Raw genomic sequence first — 13,840 nt, 5'->3', positions numbered from 1 at the left:
AGTGGGTGAAAGAGAACTCTCACCAGGATACCAGAAATGGGGAAACAATCTGTCACTACCTCCACCTACTACCTCTAAGTACCCTACTCATCTATACCCCAAACTGTAGGCAGGGATGGGTTCCCTAGTTGCTCTTTGGAGCTACCAGGTGGCCCCAGCTGCCAGAGCTTTCTATTGGTCAGTGATGCTACGTAGGCATCCGGTAGGGGAAGATAGTGTATGGTGGGGTGCCTATAGAGCTGGTGGTGCTGCCCAGGCCTATCCGTGGTAATGGCTCTCTCTGGGACCCCTTCCCAGGTGGCCTCCCCATGTGACACTGTCCATGCTGGGAACATAGACTGTGACTCTTCATGTCAGTGCCCTCTGCAAGCTGGGTATTTCTGAGGTCCCAGGCTGGGGTGCTAGGTCCTTGTGTAGGCATGCGAACTTTATCAGAGGTCCTCCGCCTGTGTGAAGGGCTCAATAGGAAGTTCCTTGTACACTTCTATCCTAACCACCAATGTTTGTCCTCAGAGCCTGAGTCAGGTCCTGACCTCCTGATATCCTGAGTCCCAGGCCCCTCTCTCTGCTTCTTGGCTCTGTCTGCAGCCAGCTTTGTCACAGAGACCCCTGCTCTGCCTTCCACAGGCCTTGCTTCAGGGTCTGTGTCCGCCCCAGGCCTACCTGCATATGGGCTCAGTGGAGTGCCCGCTGCGTGCTGCCATTTCAAAGGCCTCTGCTTTCCTCGCCCCCTCCCTCCCAGCCAGCTTGGCTGTGTCAGGCCTCCTTCCAAGGCTCCAACATCCTGCTTGGCTTGCGTCCCCCAACTCCAGCTGCAGCTTCCCTGTTGTGCTTCTGGCACAAGGCATGCTGGGGTGTGTGTGTATGGGGAGGTTCCTTCCCCTTGGCCTCTCTTCTCCCTGTTACATCAGCTTATAGCCAAATACCCCTGGGGTCTGCTAAGGGAGGGTTTTTCATTAATTTTTTTTCCAATGGAAATAATTCCACCACTTGTCAGAGGGATTTTTGCATGCATCTCTTTAGGGGGGTTGACTTTCTCCCCCCTTTCTTTCCCAGCCTCTGAGATGCTCTTGAAGTAGGCAGCTTTGTTTCCTTAGCCAGACTGTGCTAGCCTGGGCTGGTGAGGAGGGTAGTTTGGGGTCTCTGAGCCCAACATTAGGTTATCTGGGTCCTGACTGTCCTGCTCACTGGCTGTGTGACTTTCATGATCACCCTCACCCTCTCTGGGCCTGGGCCTCCTGGTCCTTCATTTGCCCTGTGTTGGTGGTGAGAGGTTCTCTGGTTCTCTGGCTTCTGGCTTTGATATTGTGATTGTATCAGATTGGCCCTTGTTCCGGGGTCTGGTGCTGCAAGAGGCCCCGGAAGTGTGTACACTTGTGATGGATCACGGATAGACGTCCTCAGTGCTCAGGAAGCAGTGGAGTCTAGGGCCTGGCCAAGAATGAGCAGGTCTCTGGCTGGTTCCTCCTGACCATGTCAGGGATCCCTGAAAGGGAAGAAGCCCTCTAACTCTGTTGTAGCCAGCGTAGCTCCTCCTGGCCTCTCCCCTCTGTTCCTTCTCTTTGCCTGCCTTCCCTCTACCCTGCTCCCCATGCCCTGCCCTGGTTGATGGCTTTGAGTCGCCAGCCATGCAGGTACGTAGGTCCTGGTTACTGCCCTGTCCTTCTACTCTTCTCTGCTCTCACCCAGCTCTCAGCTCAGAACCAGGCCTGGCTGCTGGTGACCTGAGAAGGGAGCCCCTCCAGGCACTTAGGCACAGCGATTAGCCCTCCCCCTCCCGCCCAGGGCCCACATCTGGCCAAGGGCTCAGTTTTCCCAGCTGTAAATTGCCTCCCGCTGCCCCTTGGCATCTTCTCAGGTTTCAACTTCATGGTCCTTTTTCTTTTTGTGGGGGCAGGGGAGTGCCTAGGGAAGTAAGGCTCAGCCCGCTCTTCCCTCCTGCTACAGGGCTGAGGTTGAGGAAAGAAGTCTTTACCCAGGTGTGGGGTGAACTGAGTTAGATTCCTCTTTCCCAAGCACTCCCCCAAGAGGTCAGCCGTACTGTATGGCATCTCTAAATGGTGGCAGGAGGGTCTTCTGTTCTCTGCAGCCTGGCTCTTGGCTTGGGGTGACTTGGAGATGCTGGCAGTTTCTCCACCTGTTTCCCCCCTGCTGCTTCTTGGCATACTGCTTAACCTGATGTCTAGCCATAGGGATCCTCTCGACTCCCTGAACCCTTCAGGTGGCTTTTCTCCCCCTCACAACTGATGACTCTCTGGCTCCTGCAGGTGGCACGTGGGGCTCAGGTCATGACCTGTCTCTGCTGATGCCAGCTGGTTGGCTGGACCAGGCCCTTGCTGCAGACCTTACCCTTGCATTGCCACTGCTCTTGATTCTCCCTTCATGAGTAAACTCTGCTTATTTGGACCACAGAAGGGTAGACATCCGGAGCAGCCACCAGCACTGCCTGGGAATAGATGTCACAAAGTGGCCATGGCCGTGCCCTGGCAGGGGTGATGGCTGTGGTACTGCAGGTTGATGTTTTCTGGGGCAGCTCTGGATTAGCCTTGGTTTTAGGTATCTGGCATGAAGGGAACTCTCTGGGGATGCTTTTGAAAATAGAGGCCTTGTCTTGTGGAGCAGGATACAGGGCAGTGAGGGTGTGGTAAGAAGTGTGTTCATCCTAGGCTTCGGGGCTATGGGCCAACCCAGGGGGAAAAGCCTGCCTCTTGCCCAAGTTGTCTAAGAAAGTGCTGCCCCTGGCATTCCTGAAACAATCCCTGAAAGTAGGCAGGGCTTCTGGGGAGATCATGCTGGACTTTAGACCTGGTATAGACACAGAGGAGATTGGGGGAGCTCCCCAGTGAAGGGCCAGAGTCAGTTTTGGACCATTTGCAGGTGTGTGTGTGTGTGTGTGTGTGTGTGTGTGTGTAGAAGGTATGTAGATGTATGTGTATGTGTATAGAAGGTATGTAGGTGTGTGTGTGTCTGTGTGTGTGTAGAAGGTATGTAGGTGTGTGTGTGTGTGTGTGTGTAGAAGGTATGTAGATGTATGTGTATGTGTATAGAAGGTATGTAGGTGTGTGTGTGTGTGTGTGTGTGTGTAGAAGGTATGTAGGTGTGTGTGTGTGTAGAAGGTATGTAGGTGTGTGTGTGTGTGTGTGTGCGCGCGTGTGTAGAAGTGTGTAACTGGCTTATGAATGAGAAAGGTATTCTGGAACTTATGGTGTGAGACCCCATGGAGCTTTTGGGGTGAGATGTAGGAGGACCTAGAGCAAGTCTTTATCCCTGCTAGTGGATATGTTTTTGGGGTTCCATGTGGGGTTTGGGGTTCCAAGGATATGCTGGGTCCCTGGCAAAGGACAGGAAAGAGTGGCCAAGTGTTGTGGACAGTGGGAATGTAGAACTTGTAATTGGATGTCAAACAGAAAGAACCAGGGATTTTATTTAAGGCTTGGGAAGTGGGGTGTGTGGCGTAAAGGCCTGGTGCTGTGGAGGCTGGGGTAGGCCAATCGGAAGTGACAGGATGCACGGATGTGGTAGATTAATGGAGGGCAACATGGGAACCTGCACCAGAGGCCCACAGGGCACCATGGGACTCAGTGGACATTTACCCAGGGTCTTTGGGGTCCTGACTGGAGGGGTGGGCTGAATTTTGTGTTATCCAAGGTGATCCATGCTTTTGAACATTCTGCCAGCTCTCAAATATCCCATCATGAAAGCATTTAAAAATAGACAAACAAACCACCCTCCTCCTGCTCACTTAAAACTAGCTTCTCACTGCCTAGACCTAGGCCCTCTGAGCCATGGGTACACACTGAGGGGCATCTGAATGCCAGTCGGCCCTCCTCTTAGCACAATTTCAGTGGGTTTTCCAGCTGGTCCCCTTCACTTCCGGCATTGCAGTGATGGATGCTCTGCTCACCTCTGCTTTCCGAATGCTGCACATCTTGGTGCCACTCCCTTCTCCCTGCCCCCTCCTCTGCTCTGCTTAGGTCCACTCATCTTCCCAGGACTTCCAGGAGCCCTTTGTCTCTGAGGAAGTCTGGTGCCCATCACCTAAGGCCGCTCAGAGTTTCTGTTGCTTCTGCTACCCATTGACCCTGGCCCTCATTCACTCTGGCTTTCATGATGGCGGTGTGAGCCAGCCCCTGTGTTTTGAGCAGAAGCCGGCCTGTGGGATTTGGCCTGGTGCGTGAGTGCTTATGCATCCCAGGGCTAGTAGTTTGGACACATCCTCTGGATCAGATCTCTCATTCGCAGCTCCAGCCTGGCTCCACTGTGCCCTGTGGCCTCTCTTCCTTTTGTGGGAGCCGTGCCTCACTCGCTGAAGCCACTGCTTTGAATACGCAGCTGCCTAAGGCTGATACACAGTGGGTCACCCGGCTCAGAAGGGAACCTGTGACAGCCACTAGTAGAGCTCATGGCTTCTCCCCTTGTCCAGCTGGCTAGCGGGTGAATAACAGGGTTTGGTGCTCAAGGCTTTCCTGTAGGGCAGCTCCCAGGATTCCTTCTGACATACACGTCTTTGAATTGAGGCAACTGCACAGAGATGAGGCCCGTCCAGTCTCACCAGAGCCTGAGAGCCATCATCTGCCTGCTGCTGCTGAGTTGGGGCAGCCCTGGCTGCAGGGGCCCAGCCCTGCCTGTAGGGGCTTAGCCCTGGCTGCAGAGTCCAGCCCTGACTGCTTCTATATTCCCCTTTGCCCTGACTATTCTTTAATACCATAGCACACTACACCACAGGTTCCACCCCTGGTGTGGTGGTTCTCTCTGCCACAGGCGGGCTCCAGCCCTGCTTTCATGGAACTCAGTCGGGTTCAGTCTGCTTCCCCGGGTGCAAGCCACACCCTCCAGCCTTCTTCCCCCTCCCTTTCCTGAGGGGACACAAAGCTGTTCCCAGGCTGGTCCTAGCCATAGGAAAGGGGTAGCAGGATGAAAGGTGATATATAAATGTAAGGTGATGATTATTTATTTGACAGGGACAGCTGCCTGTGGTGAAAAATGTAATCTAGTAATCCTTGTGTGAAAATCAGCTCTGTGGCTCAGCAGGCTGCCCAAAACAGCAGAAAGACCATTTTTTCTCTCCCCATTTCCTTACCCCCACCCCGTCCCCACCAACCACGCTCACTTCCAAAGTTCCCAAGCTCTTGTAGCCTGGTAGCATGTCTGCCGATGCATGTAGCATGTGTATGTATACATACATCATGCATCCTGTGCACATGTATTGCATACGTGTGGCCCACACTCTGTGCATCTTGCTTCTTTTGGTTGTGATTAGCAGCCTATCAAGTCTTTTTAAGCTTTCCCACTTATAACTTCTTTCCACCAGGGAAATTTTTACACGATCCCAGGCACACAGTATATAAACCAACCATCGCCTGACGATGAATAATAAATTAGTTTAAAGATGATTTTTAATATACATATTTTATCATTTATTAAAGACAGTAGCAAATTTGCGTACTAATGAGGTGGATGCGCGTGTATGTTTTTGCAGGAAGAATTACATCTTGGTGGGATATTTGATGCCGCAAGACACAGAGCATCCTCAGTGTTTTTCAGAGTTGATCGATATTTTGATTTAATGATCATCAGTGCTGAGGATGCTGCTTCGCACAAATACATAGCATGAAACCAGCAGAAGTCTGTTGGGGCCTATTTGAGAAGCTGTTGGAAATTCTACACCAAAATCCACTTCACAATTTTTTATGACACTCAAGGCAGCAACTCCATGAGTAGTTTTTTAAAAAGCCAAACGTTTGTAATACAACACAATCCAAAAGATATGCTAATTCGATACTTAGGCGCTGCAGAGTGACTGTAGGAAAACATGCGAAGTCTTTGTTTTCCGTAATCAAACCGTTATGTGTGTGTAAGAGCATATAGTTTTGTCTGTACACGAGAACCCTGCAGTTCATAGCATGCAGGGGTCTGGACTCTCAGCAGATAAGCTGCAGGCTGTGGATATTGGTGGTGTGTGATGTGTGGACAGTCTCATCCCACGTCCCATGTTCAGAACCAAGGTTGCGGGGCAGTCAAAAGATCATCCACCAGAAACTTGGGTTCATTACAAATCTCATTTTGAATTAGGTTTTTGGCCACTGTGAATTTAGATAGAAACTTTTTTCAGCCCTTGCAATGTTTATTTACAGGTGGGATTCAGTCACAGCCCATTGTTTAAGAAGCCCAACTTTTCAATGACTTTGAAAGCCAAGACGTTAAGAGTGTGATTGCTAACTGGCCCCACCCTGGTTTGAACTTCTCTTTGTGCTACCCCCTTTCTTGCTCAAGTCTGTGTACTGCATTTAGTTGCTTGGTCCCAGGCTGCCTCAGGTTTTTCTTGTCTCCATCACCGTGGCAGGCTGGAAGACCTGGTCAACACGATAGATGCTGTCACTGTGAGTGTTTCCTTTCGATGAGATTGAAATGATACATTTGGGTACATCCCCACAACACTGACACTGTCCTCCTTGGAGCAGGGGACCATGAGACCCGAGTGTGTTATTACTGGTGATGTCACTCTTGATCATGAGGAGGAGGCAATGCTGTTCGGTGCCTGTGCTGTAGAGCTATAATTTCTTCTCTGAAATTAATAAGCGTTTGGAGGAGCGGATACTTCTGACACTAGACAAATACCCAGTTGTGCCTTGGACGTTCACCCACTAATTTTAGCTAATCCGTCAACCGCGTTGCCTGCTACAGTGATGTTTGTATAAATGTAATTTTCTGTTTACTTCATTGTTCTGCATTTATTAATTGTAATTCTGGAAGGAACTGTCTTCTCCCACTTATTTACTTATTCACTTAGTTATTCTTATCATTACAGGCTCATAAATATATAACACAACAAAAGCACGGACAAATGACACATAATGAATATGACATTTATTCTGTGGATTCTGGCTGAATAGTTGCTTACGTTGTTCCAGTTGTTCTTGCTAGAGTTACTGAGGCATCTTTCATTTGGCGCCTGTGACCTTTTGAACCAACATGGCTCCTACCTTTGTATTTCTGAAGCCTTGCTTATGTTCAGGCATCACAGAAAACTCTCGATTCATGCCATGTCCCTGGAACCAGTGGCTGCTGTAAGGATCTCCATTTCTGCTGGAGACTGGTGTTTTGAAACCTGGACTTGGTCGCTGCTCTAAAGAGCCCTGGCTCCTGTTAGAGAAAGATGTTTAGAAAGCAGGACGCAGGCCCGAGCTTGCTTATGAGTGCCAGGGTCTCTGTGCTTCCAGGGCTTGAGAGAACAGAGCTGGGGGACACGTGGCTGCCAACAGGGCCTTGCGAGTATCTGTATTTATGTCTATTTATATTGTTAAAATTGTGAGTTTGTGCTGACTTTTAATTGCTTTTAATTTGGCAGCGTTGCAGCTGGCGAGGACTTGGGAAATCAAATCCAAGCGGTCCCCTTTCAGAGGAGAGTGACTGAGGGGACCCAGCTCAGGTGACCCAGCCAGGTGCTCAGAGGTAGGTCCGGGACTTGGGCCTGGGTTTCTGGATACCTGATGTATTAGGCATGCTTCTATTGCTGTGAAAAAACACCACGACCAAGGCGACTCACAGAAGGAAGTGTTTATTTGGCTTATGGCTCCTCAGGGATAAGAGTTCCTCCCCATCATGGCTCAGAAGTGTGAAACAGGCAGGCATGTGGCAGGAAGGGCTGAGAGCTCACATCTCATATTGTAAACAAAGAGAGAAAATTTGACATGACACAAGATTTTAAACTCTCAAAACTTGCTCCCCGTGACATATTTCCTCTAGCAAGTCCACATCTATACCTGACCAAACAGGGCCACCAAGTAGGGACTCAAGTATTCAAATGCCTGAGGATATGGGGGACATGTTATTTAAGCCAGCCATACCTGCCATCTTTTGACCGCAAATGAATAGAGTGTACTGAATAGTGTCCCCGTCTGAATTGATATCTGCTTGGAGCCCGTATGCTCTTCTGGTTTGAAATAAGGGTCTTTACAGATGTAATCAAGCTAAGATGAGATCCTCTAGGGTTTGTCATACAGGGGTTAGCCGATGACTGGTGTTCATCTAAGAGAGAAATTTAGATACTGAGACACAGGAAGAATGGCATTTGATGGCAGAGGCAGAGAGGACTGATTTGTCTGCCAAGGACTTCCAGCTACATTCACATCTGAGAGAACAAGGAAGGAGGCTTTCCCAGCAGTCTCACGGAGGCCTGGCTCTGTGGACATCTTGGCTGTCTGGCACTCTGGGGTAGGAATTCTGTTGTTTGAGGTATTGTGGTGATGAAGGATCTCACGCATTGAAGCATCTGATGGGTATTGCTGTCTGTCCTCTGAAGATAGGAATATTCACTGACTGTCAAAAGATGTTGGGTGTGGTGCCCCATATTCTCAGGCAAATGAATACTTAGATTGCTGGATCCCCAATCCTCTCAGTGACTGTCCTCTGTGAAGTTCTTCACCCAGGGGTGTCCTGGGCTATGCTCTGAGAACAAGACTTTGTGAGTATGTGGTTTTATGCCAGGGCACCCCTCCAGTGACGTTTGCATTTGGGCAACATGAGGATACAAACGGTGCCTTCTGATGGGCCTCACTCCCTTCCCTATTCCCCAAACCTTAGTGCTCTGAGGCTGGTCTCCTGCACCTGCGTCTTGCCTTGTGCAGCTTGAGGGCACCTCGTAGACACGCTCCTCTCTTCACACATCCACTTCATCCCTAAGGTTCTCCCTGTGACCTTTCATGAGCACTGGCAGCCTGGGGCATCCTTTGCTGTGGGGTGTGTAGTTCACTCTGTGCTCAGGACCTCTGGTCATGCTCACCTCCAGGCTAAGTGTGTGGCTCCAGGCTCTCCTGTCCTGACTGCACTAACTTGTCCTCCCATGATGCCCTTGCCCAACATGGCAGTTCTCTTACTTGGGAAGTGGCCTTTTAATGTCATCTTGTTTTGACTCACAGATCTGATTGAGCACTTGTTCAGGATAGAGGCCATGGGTTGCCTCAAGATGTTCCACTTGTGGTGTGTGTTGTCTTTATACTAGGGGGAAGGGGGCAGAGGAACAGCCACATTCCACATTAGCATATCTTGTTGCCTTTGGGGCAGAAGGTTCCTTATAAGCTATGTAAGGGGAAATTGAGACCTAAAAAACAAACAAACAAAAACAAACAAACAAACAAACAAAACACTGCTATCTTGCCATCCTGCATCCCAGTAGCACATTCACAGCAAGGGCAGGCAGGGTAGGGACCAGGTGTCTGTGGCTTCCCAGCAGGCCTCTGCCAAGATCATCTTGTCCTGCTCTTTGCTCATTTCTCTGTCCAGATGGCTGGGGGAAGGCATGGCTGGCATCAGCTATGGTGATGTATGACCAACTGGGGCCAGAGCAGAAAGGGCCCAGACTATTAGGGGTGTCAGGCTGGGAAATCGGAAATTAAAGGCTGGAGCCATGGCCAGCAGGCCCTCCCCCTGGTGCAGTATTCTGAGATCACCTGTGGTGGGCTTCATTACCATCCGTACATGGGAGGGAAGGCCTGTTGGCAGACCTTGGAGACAGATGGCTGCCGGCTCCGGCCCAGTCCAGCAATGAACCTTTAGGCACTCAAGACCTACAGACACAAACACAAGAAACTTTTCTCTACTCTGAAGCCATATGCATCCCCCCCGCCCACCTCCCTGGCAAGCCAGGTCCCCTCTTGGATCTCAATCTTGTCATCTCTAAAGAAAGAAAGATTTCTCAGTGTTCCCCCAACCTGCCATAGCCTAGATTATGACCTATAGTCATTTAGGATTGTAACTGATAGCCAAGGAGCAGGCCAAGGAGCCCATTGGAGAACGGCTTCAGGGAGCCAAGGTCAGGGAGGCTTCATGGAGATGGGGTCTCTGAAGAGGCAGAAGAGGCTTTCCCTGTCCCTTGTCCTTGGCGCTGTCTTTCCATTTGTCATCTGTCCACCACCCTCCATCTTCCCACAGGCGCTTATTAAGTGCCTACTGTGGTAGGCGCACAGCTGTGAGGAAGACAGGCTTCAGACAAACCTGCCGCTCATGTGATTAATAAGACCAGACTGAGACGCTCAGGTGCCTCTCATCCTACCTTGCTGCCTTGGTGTTTGCTTCCTTCTCCTCTCTTCCATCCTCCCTCCTCCTCCTTCATGGGCTTTGCCTCTGTGGCCTTTCAGTACCTCCTCAAGGCTGGGATTCTTGCCTGCTTCTGGCCAGAAAGGCAAGTCGTGCTCGCCCCCTGACACTTCTCTGCTGTGGGGCCACTGCAGGGGATGAATGCCTACCTGCTTTATCAGAGCTGCATAGCTCGTGGAGGTGTGACACCCTGTTGGCTTTGGAGTCAGCCGTCTCTTAATTTGTACCTGGTACTGTCTTCCACACATCACCCTCCTTCTTTGGGCCTTAGTTTCTGTGTCTGGACAAGAGGGTTAACCACACTTTTTTTTTGAATATCAAATGGTCAATGAGGAGACCTGGATGATACCTTGAATACAGCAGGTGCTGGGCTTTCTCTTCCTTCCGCTTGGGTTTGTGACCTGGTGGTTGTAAATCTGGGCTGGAGGTAGGGAAGGCCAGGAACTGTGCAATTCCTGCTGCAGCCTGAAGCCAGGCAGGGCACGGAGCACTGCTAGGTAGCAGGAGGCGGTACCTTGGACAAGATGCAGGCCTTGATCTAGGAAAGGCCAGGAGTCCACCAAAGCTGGAGAGAATGTCAGGCATCTCATGCATCCCAAAAATGAAGTATGCTGTGACAGCTGCCTGCTGTGTCCTGCTGGGTGTGGGAGCCCAAGAGACTCTTAGTAAAGAGGGTGGTCAGTGGACTCTCAACCCTGGAGACTTCTCATCCTTTCAGGGTTGCCACAGGTCCCTTCTCTCTCTGTGTGAGCTATCTCTTGAGTTTTTTGCCCCTCTGGAGAGTTTTTTGGCCCTGTGGAGAGCATCTTGTGGTGCATTGCCACACCCTTCCTCTACTCTCTGCACGTCTGGGGCTGTGGTCTGTCTCTGACTGAGTGTTGAGAGCATTTACAGCACATCCAGGTGCCTGAGGAGCTGGTGTTTTCTTTAAATTTCATCTAGTATTGGTTAATGAAGTGTAACTGGCCACCTGCTCCAGTGGATGCTGTCCTAGATGACCGCACTGGCCTCCCTGCATGTGAAGGGCCTTCAGAGATGTGTATTATCGCTAGAGTGTACCTGTGTGGAATGATAAAAGATTAGACACACTTGGAGACTGTGTGGCATGGGGCATAGTACAAGAGCCTCGTCTATGTGGGAGATACTGCTGAGCTAGGCAGGCCATTACAAGCAGGACTCTTAGAAGAAAGGCCTTCAGGGCACTTGCCTCTGCCCTGACTGAATGAATTGATAGCATTGGAGGAAATGAACCCAAATTTGGAGCCGTCATTCAACAACTGTGAAAACTGAGGCCCACCATGTAGTAGGCACCAGCATCCTGTCCTTCGGATTTCAAGAGCTATTTCATGGAAGCCTTCTTGGCACACACGAGGACTGGAAATTGAAGCCAGAGAGGAGCTGATATTTGGTTCCAAGTCTGTAAAGATTCCCAAGTTTGACTTGTGACAGAGCCATGCCTGCTAACCCCCATACCACCATACATTCATGTGGCAAGGCTGTTGCATGGCCATCTACTTTCTTGCCTGAATGCAAGGGTCCTGGTTTTGTCCTCCATGGCCTGGGGTTAGCCGGTGAACGGGAGGGTTAAGGGTGGAGATGCAGGATCTCTCATAGGGCTGCTGCCCCGGGGTCCTAGACTTGTAGCCTTACTCCTGCGTGGCCTCGTTCCCTGTGGAATCCACGGACACCGGCCTGGCTGTGAAGGACCATGAGGGACTGGGGAGCAGGGTCAAAATGGAGTCCAGTGCCACACATTCCATCCTTAAGGAGAAGTGTGCAGATGAGACCCTTGTCTCCTTCCGCTCCAGTGCCGGCTGGGACTCCGCCCAGCCCGGGGAAGGGCCCTCCCTCAGTCCAGCTGTTGTGCACCCCAGCCCCTCCTCCACTGCTGCAGCTGTCCTGGCTCCATCAATCTCAGCCAAGGCTGGCGGGAGGAGGGGGACAGGGAGAAGAGGGGCCTCTTGCATGTGTCTGGCTGAGGTAACTGGCTCCTACTTCTAGAGGAAGTGTCTCCAGGGGGAGCAGGCTTCAAGGGGTTTCTCGCCCTGGCTCTTGGGTAAATCATGGGGTACGGGTTGTTCAGCTTTTAGCCTCATGGAATTTTTTTTTCTGGGAGGTCAGCTCTCTTTTTGAAAGAAAATGTGCACACGTAGCTTCTCCCTTCATCTTCTGACTCTTGTGTTGCCATGAACGTATGAGTGAAATGGCTGGCGAGGAAAGGGCTGGGGCCTTTGTCCCTCCTGGCCTACTGGCCTAAGTTGATGAGACTGCTGTCAGACTTAGGTGTGTGGCCTGCGGGACAGGGATGTTTTGTCCCAGCCTGCACAGGGTCAGAGAGGTGCCTGAAGCATCAGATCGACATCATCTGTGCGTTCGGTTCCATTTCCTAAAAGCTAGTCCTTGAAGACTCGAAGGACCTTGTGTTCTCTCCCTGAACTCAAGGGCAAGATGAAAAAAGAAAGAAGTCTTTCCTTGCTGGGCCTCACTGTGTCTGCCCACAGTGTGGGGGGAAATGTGGCCATCAGCTCCACTCTAGCAGGTAGCAGCATCGTGGGGGTAAGAGGTTGACCCAAGACCTGGGGAAGAAAGGCTGTAGGAGAGAATCCTCTATTTTGTTTCCCTTTCTTAGTTTTACCTAGCCCAATTGCAGGTCAGAACATGACTGCTAGTCAAGGGACAACAGCAGTAATTCCAAGCCTGGCTCTGAGTTAGAGACATCTGGGAATCTTGTCAATAATTCAGATTCCCGGGCCTCTGTCCCAGATCCTCTGAGTCTGCAACCTGCAGCTTGAAAAAACACTGCTGACGATCTCCATGCAGAGTTAGGGTTGGGCTGACCCAGCTGCCCACCTTTCAGGAGGATCCTCCGAGGAAGTAGCTTTTCATGAGCGTCTACCGAAACATGCCGCCTCTGAGAACCGGTTGTTAAGTAAGCCACTGTTCATGCATCCTGCACTTCGTGGCTCTCAGTGGTGTTCTAGACAGGGCTCAGGCCAGAGGGCGCAGGCACTGTGTATGAGTGGAGTATATAGCCTACTTGCGAGACAGACAAGAGAACCCACAGTTAAAATACAGAGGGAAGGGTGGGCCACTGGGGATTCTCACTGACTTATTGCGTTCACTTGGTTCTTCCATGAGGGACAAGAGATGCCCAGGGAGATAGAGACTTAAATGAAAGCTACCAGGGGGTTTGATGTTTGTGTTTGTTTGCTGTTTTGTTCTTTAAGGGGAGTCAAGAAGTGTTCACTTTGGGATAAGTGGTCCCAGAACTCCAGGTAGAAGATGGGGGCAGCAGATAGGCCTGGCGTTCGTCTTGGTCTGTGCCGTGTGATTTCTTGGGTCCCAGGTCTTACCAATAGTGTGAGGCTTCTAAGTGGCCGGCCCACGCCAGCTACTCAGTGAGCTAGCTTCTCTTCCCCCTTCTAGTCCTGGGTCTTTGTGCTGAGAACATAGGTATTTGTAGTTGGCAGACTTGCTGGGCCCTCCTAGGTGGGTTGCCTGGCTAGTTAATTCTCATATAAGGGCAGACTCCAGTATGCCGAGTTCTAGGCACTGCAGGAGAGAGATGGTGGGCACTACCCATTCACTACCTCAGGCTTGCTCCAGCCTTTGGGGACCCAGCCCTCTCCTGTGCCTTTTAGCTCAACCTTCCCCGCACAGCTCCAGACACATTGCTGGAGCGCTCAGCACGCTCGCTTTCTCAGGAAGCTGCCTTCACCCAAGCCTTCGTCCTCCGCTTGACATT

The 13,840-nt window shown here is 51.0% G+C and overlaps 1 protein-coding gene across 14 annotated transcripts in view; it reads left to right on the top strand.

The window, feature by feature from the left end:
• Positions 1-13,840, top strand: part of Tspan9 (tetraspanin 9) — a 181,754-nt gene that overhangs the window by 51,578 nt on the left and 116,336 nt on the right. For all 14 annotated transcript variants that reach the window (XM_087657739.1, XM_087657730.1, XM_087657737.1 and 11 more), the window contains one exon: positions 7,349-7,452. The gene's annotated coding sequence lies outside the window, so the exon portion shown is untranslated. The remainder of the gene's footprint in view (positions 1-7,348; positions 7,453-13,840) is intronic.

Source organism: Rattus norvegicus, chromosome 4 (assembly GCF_021556685.1).
Source record: "Rattus norvegicus strain SHRSP/BbbUtx chromosome 4, alternate assembly SHRSP_T2T, whole genome shotgun sequence".
Classification (NCBI taxonomy): domain Eukaryota; kingdom Metazoa; phylum Chordata; class Mammalia; order Rodentia; family Muridae; genus Rattus; species Rattus norvegicus.
Note: the sequence above shows the minus strand (reverse complement) of the source record. Positions and strands in the feature narration are given on the sequence as shown.